A 13,639-nucleotide genomic window follows, 5' to 3' on the forward strand; every position below is an offset into this window, starting at 1 on the left:
TGGAAAATGGAGATACGATTGTTCGAGCCTCGCGACTCGTTTTTATAGTCATCGACGATCGGTAACTATAAAAACGGACCGCGAGACTCGAATAATTATTTAGAATAACTTTTATTTATTTATATAATTCTTATTTCCATAATTGTTTGCGTAGACCGAGAGACTCGAATAATTATTTAGAATAATTTTTATTTATTTATATAATTCTTATTTCCATAATTGTTTGCGTAGACCGCGAGACTCGAATAATTATTGAGAATAATTTTTATTTATTTATATAATTCTTATTTCCATAATTGTTTGCGTAGGCCGCGAGACTCGAATAATTATTTAGAATAATTTTGATTTATTTATATAATTCTTATTTCTATAATTTTTTGCGTAGACCGCGAGACTCGAATAATAATTTCGAATAATTCTTATTTATTTATATAATTCTTATTTCTATAATTGTTTGCGTAGACCGCGAGACTCGAATAACTATTTAGAATAATTCTTATTTATTTATATAATTCTTATTTCTATAATTGTTTGCGTAGACCGCGAGACTCGAATAACTATTTAGAATAATTCTTATTTATTTATATAATTCTTATTTCTATAATTGTTTGCGTAGACCGCGAGACTCGAATAATAATTTCGAATAATTCTTATTTATTTATATAATTCTTATTTCTATAATTGTTTGCGTACAATCCGAGCGTCAATTAGGGGACTTTACTGTACTAATCTCGCAATGCAACGGAACGCAAATCTCGATGGATGCTTTCAGCTCTTGGCAATTTGACCGGGGACGCATCGAGCCGGCTGCAATTTTAGCGAAACGTTTAGATAATACTGCAAAAGGACGCGGATTACATTCGAAACGGTGAGAACAGTTGATACCGCACCGTGAAAGCTCCTTTGAATAAACGTTGCGTTCGGCAAATTTGGGAGTGGAAGGACATTTCAAAATAATACCATTGTACGTCTCTGAAGAGCATTCAATGACGGATTTTCGAAAGAGAAATATACTCGTTCAAACTTAGCTTTAATCGAGATACGTATCTCTTTGGTTTGTAACACACGTTTTACACAGAGGTGTTATTTTCTGTACTCCTCTATCAATGCATTGCTAAACCTTTACACTTGACTTTGATTTCAATTATTGTAGTTTTATGTAGTAGTATAGCGTAAACTTAGCCGTAATTTAGTTCACTATTCTGTGCTTGGCTTTCGAATAGCCTCTGGCTACAGCACGACTTGTGTTAGACTATATACTATATTGTATTTATAATGCTTCCCGACAATTTTAACTAAATGAAGATTATAATAATAACGTTCATGTGTTTAAGAATAATTAGCCGACCGCGGATTTTTATGTAAAATAGAAATCGTGAAAGTTAATTATGAAAAGTACAAGTTCGATGAAAATCTTCTTCTTCTTTTAGTAATCGTAATAAGATGAAGACAGTGTAAAAATATCCTTAAATTCTCCTAATGTCTTTATAGTTTTCAGTTCAACCTGTTCAATTTTATCATGAATGCGTAAAATTAGTTTCGAACAGTAACACAAAAGGTATTTTAAGAAGATAATATAATAATGATTTAGACGGATGACGTTGATTAGATATCTATGAGCAAATTTTGAAGAAACAAAATGACGACCTATTTTTCCTGCGATGAAAAATTCAATCTCCCCGTTCCGAAAATAGTCGTATCCATTAATGATCCGTTTCCACTTCTCAGTATTAGCTAAATCATGCAGGAACATCGGGAATAGCTGATGATCTGATTAGAGGCAAGGACCAATGAAAAATATACCGGTCAATATGCTGGAAAATATACCAGCATGAGAGAGAAAATTTCAGGGAAACCACCTCGATGTATTTGTCAGCAATTTTCTATAAATGCAACACGTGGGTACTCGAAGGCCCCAAAGCTGTACGAAAGTGAAATTTAAAATTTCATTATTGATTCCCATATTGACCCTGCTGATGTTTGGACTTCGAGTCGAAACATTAATCTTAAATTTTAAGCAAGTACTTGTATCGTTTAGTTGGATTTCAAGTTTTGTAGTTTTTGACTATTGAACTTCTGTAGTTTTTGTAGTTCTGAACTTTCGTAGTTGTTCGATTTTCGAAATTTTGAACTTTTGAACTTTTGAACTTTCGTACTTTTAATCTCTTTTTGGACTTCTAAACTGTTTTACTTGTGAGACTTTTATGCATTTAATAAGTAATACATATATATGTATTTTTGGATTTCTGAACTGTCGCAGTTGTTGGATTTTTGAATTTTTGAACTTTTAATCTTTTTGGACTTTTAGACTGTTGTACTTGTGGGACTTTATATATATATATATATATATATTTATTGTATATTACTTATTAAATGCATAAAATTCATGCTTTTTATGCAATCGCGTCGTATCCAAATCTTCGATGAATTATACAATACAAATATATATATATATAATTACTTGAAATATTTGATACCGCTAGTTAAAGTCTCAATAAATGCGTTTCTATAATATGTTTATATAAGTATATGTTTATAATTTGTAGAATCAAATACAGAATGATTTGTATTGTATAATTCATTGAAGATTTAAATACGACACGATTGCATAAAACGCATCAATTCAGTCTAGCCATCACAATCGAAACGATGCCCCGTTTTATTTGTGAGACATTGTGCGCTCGTCAAAACAGTCTTTTCATTGTTAACAAAAAAGCACGCGGCACCTCAGCAGGATCGCGATCATAAATTCGAAGAACGTGCGTTTTACGACAGAATAATTTGTTAATAACTCGTAAACGAAGCCGCGGATTGCATTTCCGCTAAGGAAAAAGTTACTTTGTTTACGAGTTATTAACGAAAAACATCTACCAATGAGAGGCGAGCTCGCCTAGTGATTGACGGCCGAGCCAATGAGCGCACGAAGCTCAGTTCCACTCACTGGCTCGGCCGCCTTGCGCCAGCATATCTCACCTCTCATTGGTCACTCTTTTTCCTCAATAACTCGTAAACAAAGCCATGGATTGCATTTCCGCTAAGGAAAAAGTTACTTCAAATGACCCTAGGAACCTCCCATTTTCGGATTGCGAGACATTTTTGGGACACCCTTACATCGTTGGAAGCGTTGTGGCTTAAGCTTTTTAAATAAAACAACTAGATCAAGGTTTCACAGAAGCCCCTTGAGGATTTTTGTCTATCTATCTAGTCGAAGAGATTTAGTATTTTCTCTCCACGCTATGAATTGTTCGAACAGATTTAGAAACAAAGTATACAATTCCCAGCATGAAGCGAAAGAAAGAGAAAAACCAATGACTTTAATCAACTTGATCTTTCCAATAGCAGTTTCTCTAAGTTAACTTGCTCGAAGTTGTTTTTGGGACTGCGGCGCGGCAGTGGATGTGTTAACGTTCGAACAACAGCGAAACGAGGTTCGGCCGGAAACGTAAATGCCGTTTTGCTTGCACGATGGCTCCATTCATTAAGCTATCCGGCGTGTTCGGGATGAGGAACGACAGCCCGGTAAAACTTTCGAGATAGACTCTGTAATAATTACATTCAAATATTCATGCTGGGAGATATCGGCGAAGTTCCGCGAACTTGCCGGTTACAAACGGGACCATCCGCAAACAAAATGGCGGGTTCGGAGGGGCGGCGACGTGAGAACGATTGGCACGGTGCCCGAAAATAATCCAAGATCCACCAAAAATTCTAGTCGCGTGGAGGGACTCTGTGTGTTCTCTTTGCGTGTTCATCACCGGCCGAATTTCGATCCCTGACGATGAGCCTGACAATCATCGGATTTCCCGGGAAAATTCGCATGAAAATCGAGAACGGGGGCACGGGAGGCGTGTCGCGACCCCGGGAAATCGATACACTCGTATATATTTGTTTGTCGCGGTGTTAAAAAGGCTCGGTAATTTTCGATGAAAATTCATGGCGGAATAGAACGGCCGGTTAATAGAAATTTTATATCGCGCTCGCGATTCGAACGATTGAGTGCCGGGTAATATACCGCTTTTACCGGCCGCGGGATTGCGTATTCAAGTAGCTCGATGTTCGGGTATGCATTAGGTGCGCGAATTCATTATTTATTTGCGAATGTTCGAAATACGCTCCGGTCTTCGAAATTATCCCCGTCGATTCCTACGTGTTCGCTTTAATGCTGACTAATTGATCGAAGTTTTCATGGAAAATGGTCGACCACTTTTTCGCCATCGCGAGTATTTCGAAGCGGAAAACAATGCAAACCGTTATCGGTTTTTTTTTTTTAGAAAAATCTGTTCGAATTTAGAAGCATCGTTCGAGATAAAATAACTATTACATTTAACATTGTGAGAACGTATCACAGATAATGCGAAACGTTGCATATTATCGTTTCAGAACGTTTATTAAAAACGCATTATAATTTATATGTGGAACATTGTACATTATCGTACATTTCAGAACGCTTATTAAAAACAGGTTATAATTTATGTAAAACCATTGTACATTATCATTGCAGAACGTTTATTAAAAACATGTTACAGTTTACTCGATAACATTACGCATTGTTATTAGAGAACGTTTATTAAAAATACATTATAATTTATTTACGTTATGGTTTATATTCAATTATTCGAAAACGTTTATTAAAACGGGCTCCATAAAGGAAACACGAGCGATCCTTAAACCATGAATTATTTATGTAAATATGACGAACAAATAACAGATTCGGAACATCAATTTAACTGTAATAATTATTCAATACCGTTGCAGTACTATCCATTAAATATTCAGTACTCGTTACACCGATTGCGAACTTTTTCAATATCGATGAACAAAATACCAGTTCTTGTTATAGAGAAGTTTTCATTTTTACCTTTGTAAGTTCTTCTCCACCTGAAACTTTCGCACTCGGGAACTTTTTTTTCAGCTGTTCCCATCGAAACACGTACTGCGAGAACGTTTCCTTTAAAAGTTTCGCGATCCATGTTTTAAATAGAATATATTAAGAAGTTTGATAAACTCTTGTTACGATCGTTGTTTTCAAGTGTATATCAGTCGTACGGCGTTGAAGACGGCGAAATAGGTGATAACCCGAAGAGACTATGTCAAGGTTATGTCAAGGTTATATCAAGGTCATACCAAGGTCTTGTCAAGGTTATGTCAAGGTTATATCATGGTCATACCAAGGTCTTGTCAAGGTTATGTCAAGGTTATGTCAAGGTCATGTCAAGGTTATATCTAGGTCATATAAAGGTCATGTCAAGGTTATATCAAGGTCATATCAAGGTCATGTCAAGGTCGTGTCAAGGTCGTGTCAAGGTCGTGTCAAGGTCATGACTTCCAAATTTTTCTCAAGTTATGTAAACGATTAACCCTTTCCGCTCGAAGCTGTTTTCATTACATTTTAAACGTATCTTATGGTCCACAGTGTTTCTATCTTGTGTGATTTATTTGCAATTTATGCATATGAAATTGTTACAATTAATTAAGAAGATAGTGGAGCGATTTTCAGTGGCGTCCCAGAGTCACCACTCGAGTGCAAAGGGTTAAAAACTGTTGGTTGGACGACATTCGTCTGCTTGGCTAGCTCCATCTTCGTTCGACGATCTTGCGACGGTGCATTCAATCCGATTTTCGCGCTCTGGCATCTTTTTCAGTGTAAAATTCAAAATTCTCCCATTTCCTTTGGTACTGTTTTCAAGTATACCGTAAGTTTCTTTAAAATGAAGCTAATCATTTGTTCAACCTTCAAAACATTTTTCCCAATTCTTTTCGAATCTTTCATGTTCAGCATCACCTAGTTATAGGATGCTTCTTTCATTTTCAAGACTGTCATTTCCAAATCCGATCATGCTGGATGAACCATTTTATTTTAACGCGCCAATAGTACTCTATCTCCGATAGAATTTTCCGCATACTAAGTTTCAGTGCTCTATTGCAAGATAATTGTAACAACGAAGTTACTTGAACACACACACACACACACACATTTTGAATTCTGAGAATAGTTTCGGAAGATTTCAGCATGAAAGCTGATAATTAGAGGAAACGGTATGTTTCCGCACACTATCAAGCGAAGCATTGAATTTCATTGATTAAATTAGGCGCACGGTATACCCTTTATTGTATTATTTTACGTAATTCAATTAAAAGTGTTAAATTCATCTGCCCTTCTATTTGCACTTAATTAGTTAAGTGTCCCTGGAAAGAACATGGGGAAGCACGAAGTTTGCCGAACCTGACTTTGTGTCTGATCCCGTAAGTAGATTCATGAGAACGATTTACATTCGGAAAAGCAGACAAATTAGCATTGCGACTATGCACGAATGTTTATCAATGCCGTAGCATTTCTGTGTTTCTCTTTAATAGCATTTGTCGGTGTATTAAACAAGAGAATTGTATTTTCCTAAGAGAAGAAATATTCTTTAGCAATGACACATTATACGATTAGAAGGGCTTAGCCGATGGTCAAAATTGCCCTTACAGGTTTTTTTTAATGAACTAATATCATGCACAGAGAAAGGAAATAACTTTCTAAATGCCTACTTTGGAAACAAAAAACCGAAGCGAAACAATTTTTTCGCGTTTGCATTAGATTTTAAACTTCTTTCACTTGAGTTTACAATAAGTAACGTCGCAATGTGCAAATTGATGGTATAGACTGACGTGAGTTAAGGTGTTCGAAAGTTTGTTTGACGTATCTGACCTCAAAGGGTTCTTCCCCTGGCCGTTTCTTAGCTAAACGGATTACCTGACCCTATCAACGGAACTTGCCAGTACAGTTTATGCATCGTATAATCTGTCACGTTACAAAATTTAGATTTGTTATTTTCGAAATTTCAACGAAATTTCAACAGTTCGTACATCGACAATTTTGTTCTAAAATCGCGAACTCCTTCGTTCAGATTTCTTCGAATAACTGTACGAACGTGACAGAAGAAAATTTAATAATATCATTAAAAATCGGTTTTCGATCATTTCGATGCTCGCAGTCTTAGCTCTTCCAGTTCGTTAGAGAACAGCGTCGCCAAAAACAAAACTGTCTGACCGATAGGATCAATTATGATATAATATTAGAGGAGGATCGAACTCTGTGACCCCCAGTATTCCTGCAACCGCAATAAAAAAGAAAAAGTTTCAGAAAAATGGCGGCGCCCCGACTCGAGAAGAACTGCCGTCACAGTTTTAAGATGAATATAAAACGAAAGGCAATTTCTAAGAACGAAATTCGGGGCTGTGTTTGATTGATTTATGCAGATCAATTTGTCCGGGGCTGAATTATTCAGGTACGTTCGATCCACGGTTCTGAATCGGGACGTTTAAATAACGCCGATTTCGTTGACGGTTTCGAACAAATAGCCCGGGTTCCCGTGGATCTCGCTGGAAAGTATTATTGTATTTCTTCACATATAGCCGGCCCTGCGAGAACGGCGACGCCCGCAAAAAGCCGCTAGATCTCTCGCGGCGCAACGTTGAATGGAACGTTCGAAGCATGTCTCTGTCGAAGCAAAAAACGCGCAACGTATTGGACCGTGGAATCCCGAGGCAAAGGACCTAGCCGATTAAGATAGTCAAAATTGCCCCTAGAGGTTTTTTAATGAACATTATATCGTTCGATAGCTGACCAAAAAAAATGCATCTGTGTAAAATTTCAACCCTGTAACTTGCCTGTGAGGATAGTTACAAGGAAAATTAGATTTGGGCGCTTTTCCACCCATTTCCCGCCATTGGTGACTTTTTAAAATTTTGAAAAAATGTGGCTTATTTCAGACATCGAGCAGCATATTATAGAATTTTTTCAGAATTTTCCGTTGCAAGCTGTGATTATCAAAAATGGGAAACCAAAAAAAAGGAAGATCGGAAAATTGAAGATATCTCGAAAACAAAAATATTGGCCGTCTTAAAATTAATTTCTCTGGTAAGGTACTATCATAAGCAGTGCGCTCAATTTTTCTCAGATTTTTTGTACAGCTGCGGCATTGTAAAAAAAATGAAAACCGAATTTGACCTACTGACCTACTGACCTAGTGATCTGCTTACCCGCTGACCTACTGACCTATTAACCGATTAATCTATTAACCTAATGATCCATTGACCTAATGACCTATTAACCTATTGACCTAAGTGACTTTAACCTATTAATCTATTAACCTATTAGCCTATTAACCTATTAGCCTATTAACCTATTAACCTATTAGCCTATTAACCTATTTATCTATTAACCTATTTACCTATTAACCTATTTACCTATTTACCTATTTACCTATTTACCTATTTACCTATTTACCTATTTACCTATTTACCTATTTACCTATTTACCTATTTACCTATTTACCTATTTACCTATTTACCTATTTACCTATTAACCTATTTACCTATTAACCTATTTACCTATTAACCTATTAGCCTATTAACCTATTAGCCTATTAGCCTATTAACCTATTTACCTATTAACCTATTTACCTATTTATCTATTAACCTATTAACCTATTAACCTATTTACCTATTTACCTATTTACCTATATACCTATTTACCTATTTACCTATTTACCTATTTACCTATTTACCTATTTACCTATTTACCTATTTACCTATTTACCTATTTACCTATTAACTTATTTACCTATTAATCTAATGATCTATTAACCCAATGACCTTTTAATCTATTAATCTGATGACCTATTAACCTATTAACCTAATAATTATAAAATAATGGCGATTTTTGGTCATTAACTTTACAATACTTGACATAACTTGGTCATTACTTGATAATACTTCGCTATGTTACTCATTGACAGTCAATCCAACATATTAGAAACATAAAAGGAAGTCTTAAAAAAGAATTGGTTTCTACGATAAAGACTTTTCCATTTCTACTCGTATTTGCAGAGGACGGTAGGCTTAGAAGCTAAATTAATGAACCGTAATGTCAACAAGTCCGTAACGATGAACATATACAGTTAGAGAATCGATAAAGTAAGAGATAATCCAAAACTATTTTTGTATGTATTTTGACTTAAATATTTTTCAAACATTAAAAGAAATATTTTTAAAACATTACAGAAATATTTTTAAAGCCATGCGAATAAACCATGTAATATGAAATTGGAAAAATAAAATGTGCTTTACGAAAAAGAATACACGCTACCTCCAACGGAATTCGAACACCCCAGCTTCGTGTTTCCATAGTCAGCCACCTTACACACTCCGCCAACCGAAGATGTAACATTCGCGAATATTTAAGTATATGTATACCACAATAATGTACACATCACAATTTCTTTTTTCTCTTAAATCGCATTTTCTAGGTTTTCTAGGTTTCCCGTTCATCGAGTCATTCTTTAGGTGCGGATCCGGTGCAACGTGAGTTCTCTTTCCCATGTACAATAATTTCTCCCAGAAGTATTCGGAGATCGGAATTGAAACCGGCGGATCTGAGAATACTAAGCCGCGATTCTTCGAACCTCGCGGCTCGTTTTTATTGAAACTCGGGACTGAAAGTCGACAAAAAGAGAAAGCGGCGTAGCAATAAATTACATAAGCGCGGGGCTAGCACAGAGAAATTCACAGCAACCCAAGATTTGGCATTTCCGGGAGAAATTACTGTACATCCGCGAACGTTCCCACAAGCTTGGAAACATATTTTACTTATTAACGATACAAGAATAAGCAGGTCGCTGGATGCTGCAACTCAACGTTGCACTGACTGTTTGGGTTACACGCGACGTCTGTTATTGAACTGAACATCCATCGAAATAAAATTGAATTTCTAATCCTGGTCATTGGATCCCCAGCAAGCAGTCGCGTACACGGTTTCGACCGAGAGTTCTCTGCCAGGGGTGCGTATTTTCGTAAGGTGTTCCCATTGTCGAAGGTTCTTTGATCGGCCGACCTGGTTACGACGGCGATGATGAAGGACTGATTACGGCGTGCAATAGTGTGCACGCTTGTCGAGGCGGGGTCCGTACGTCGAGGAGATGCGTGCCCACTGGGGGGATGAAAGGAGCTGTAAAAGGAGTCGAAAAGGGGGATCGGAGGGGTAGAGGGCGAGAGTCAGTGAATTACGAAAGAGCTGCGCGCGGCGAACGTGGAAACAATGCGTGGCGGGCTTGGAGGACGGGGGACGTGCGTGCTCGGTCTGTCGAATGAAAACCGTGCCCGCGACGAGAGCACTTCGCGTGCGAAGAATTACCTTCCACAGACAGATCGGGGAATCGAGTGGTGAGGAGAAGACACGGGAATCGAACCAGGGGAGACGAAATTCGAGGAAATTTAGCGATCGCGTGCACGTTGTTCCGATTACAAGTAAAACGTGTATGATTCAGAATCAGACCGCTTCAAAGAAATACCGAATTCTCGCATTCGCCGCGACGAATCTCGACTTTCATTTTCCCTTGCTACGATAACGATTAGCGAAACATTATTCTCCTTCGTCTCAACCACAATAGAAATGTGAGGAACATTTATTTACGATACAATATTTGTACGCAAATAAGGCAAGATGAGACATTTAGAGCAGATGAAACACAAAACTGTAGAAACATTAGACGAATTTCAGATTATCGGTGCATTGTTTGCAATCTGTCAAAATTACCAGGAGAAAGATTAACTTCTGTTCGAGTGCATTTTCTTGCAATCGATACCGACGATTTTTATGTAACATGACTTACATCGCGCGAGTAAAAATAACATAATAATAATAATAATAATAATAATAATAATAATAATAATAATAATAATAATAATAATAATTTTATAATATAATAATTTTATATAAATCGGCAATTACTTAGTTGCCAACCCAATAATTGTGAAATAACAGATGGTCCAATTGTTCTTGCATTTTACGCGATTCTTCGTTCATCCGTTCGCTATTTTTACGATTTAACCCTTGATTCTGAACGATCACTTCCTTTTCTTGGATTCCTTTATTATCCCTCCGCTGTCGCAATTCCTATGCGAAACACGTATGTCGTATGTTATACCGGGTCTCTCGGATCCAGTTCAGTTTTCGAACAATTGTCGTTCAAAAGGTTGCAATACTATTGGGAACAAAAAATTTGAGAGTACAATTTGCACATTCTGGAACATCGTTTCCCGTATTAGAACTCGATATCTCGCTTCCAAATATATCAAATTTATCGTTAATTTCATTGTTTTCATAACGATATCAGTTCTCCGATGGAAAATGATATGGGATATTTTGACCACGTTTGACAGCGGAGAATTATAAAGCAAATACCAATTTGAGATTATCGATCTTTTTTATGAATCCGTTTTACTCTGAAGCACTTCGCGCAACGAGCAATACGAGACAATACTAAGTACAATAAATTCTCCCTAATTGTTCTTCAGATCGTAAACAAAAATGGACAATTTGGAAAGCGGAGATACGATTATTCGTGCCTTGCTTCTCGTTTTTATAGTCGTTGACAATTGGCAGCCATAAAAACGGGCCACGAGGCTCGAATAATCGTATCTACTCTTCCCAAACTGTTTATTTTTGTATTTATTTATTATTGTATTGCGTTTGTTGTTTGTATATTATTTATTTATTTATATTTATTTATTTGTATTTATCATTGTATTGTGTTTTACATGACAAGTAATAGGTCGGTTCATAAGTTCGTGCGGTTTTATCGAAAGTGAAAAGTTTTCTTTGAGATTAAAACCGTAAGAACTTCTGGATCGTATTATCATCGAGAACGAGAGACGTGTAATATGATCAATAACTTTTATCGACGACCCGAACGTGCCAGTTTTCAATATACTATTGGCTACGGTTACCCCACCACAAAATTTCCGCGACGCTAAAAGTTTGCTTGCACGAGTTCCCGCGCGAGGTGCCGCGCACACGCGCACACAATAGAAACTCTCATCGACGGTACGGAAGTTTGATAGAGCACCTACCGGACTATATCGGAAGTAAACCTTTAAGATAACAGGAGTAGGAATGAAGTCGATCCACCTCTCCCCTTTACATCGCGATCGCGAGAAAGTTACGAACAGGTGCACATCGTGTAAATTATTCCGCGACTGGCGAACAGTTCGCGATCATAGTCTTCGAAACGGTTAACTTATCGGGGACAATTGATAGTCATCGGGAGGCACGGATTATCCCGCTTGTAAAATTCTGCTCATAAACATTATCGTTTACGATAAGGTGACCAGGTTGCCACGAGATCCCCATTCTTGACACCGCGAATTGTCAAAACGGATTGCCGTCCAATGGCCGCGGATGCTGCCAAGTTACGAACGCGAAACCGTGCGTCGCCTCGGACCGTCGGGCTATAATGAAAGTTTCATGGGTGTAATTAGTGTCCGGAGAAACGGTGTGTACGACGAAACTTTTAACGACGACTGTACGATGTAGGATTCTCTACGGACAGGCCGGGCTGCGCGCGACAGCTGAGCTCTGCTTCAGTCACGGCTCGCTCCATTTCAAACTCTTTTCGCCCCCTGGCCACCCCTAGGCCACCCCTGGGCCGCCCCTCGGCCTCCTAGCAGTCGGCTAAACCCCCTGGAAAAGCCGGCGGAAGCTCGATGGCGTACTCAAACGAATGGATACGAGACCCTTCGACCTACGGCTAACTCCTCAAAATTTCGCTTATGTCGCGTTTATGATAATAATCGTGCGTCCGACATTCATCGCAGATTTCAACGCTTGATCGGATCTTTCAATCTACGCATGAGCCATTTAAAGCAGATGTGATTTAATATTTTTTAATTAATATTAATTATATATAATTATATATAATTAAATTTTAATATTTTATTTGGTTTCTTTACTATTATTTGAAATTAAATGTGGCTCACATAAATAAGAGTTATATTTTTATTATCTGATCGTTACAGAACTTTGAATTCATTCCTCGTTATCTACAAATTTTCTTTTTCGACTTGCACCATTTCTGCTTTCAACGGCTCGCATGACATTGTCTTGCTGATTTTCGTTTCCATGTAGCATACGATATATTAATTCTGCAACCATCGAAATCAGTGTAGAATTGCCATCAATATTACCAAAATTTCATCGGACCAATTGCGCAACCCTCCATTACTGCGTTCAATTAAATTTAACAATATTCATTTAACATTATTCAATTGAATTCAACAATACTACGATTTCTTTCGGAGCCACTTCGTTCTTAATAATTTCACTAATGGAACGATTTCTTGTCCATCTTCATTTTACTTTCATTCCTAGATTTTCATCAATTCGGAAGAATCAAATTTTGTTTCGTTTCGAAAAGAATAAAAAACATTTACATTTAGTAGATCGGTAGATTAGCACGGGTCATTTAATAATAATTATTATTATATAATTATTATTATTATATAATTATTATTATTATATAATAATTATTATTATATAATTATTATTATTATATAATTAATTAATACCTTCGGAAGAAAATGTTACAAACAATTGTAACGTTCTAGCCATAAAATCTTAAATTTTTAACAATAGCCATTAAAACTGTTAAATTGTTGTACAATAAGAATGCTTACAGTGCATTACATTCTGTCCACGTATCTACGACGTCGTCGAAGCGTCCGACGAAAACAGCATTTCGCTGCCCGACCCCTGAAATTCTTTACAACCACGCACACTTCGCGATAGCTCGCTGTAACGGCTACGATTTTGCTATAT

The sequence above is a fragment of the Megalopta genalis genome, chromosome 4, assembly GCF_051020955.1.
Source record: "Megalopta genalis isolate 19385.01 chromosome 4, iyMegGena1_principal, whole genome shotgun sequence".
In the NCBI taxonomy this organism is placed as follows: domain Eukaryota; kingdom Metazoa; phylum Arthropoda; class Insecta; order Hymenoptera; family Halictidae; genus Megalopta; species Megalopta genalis.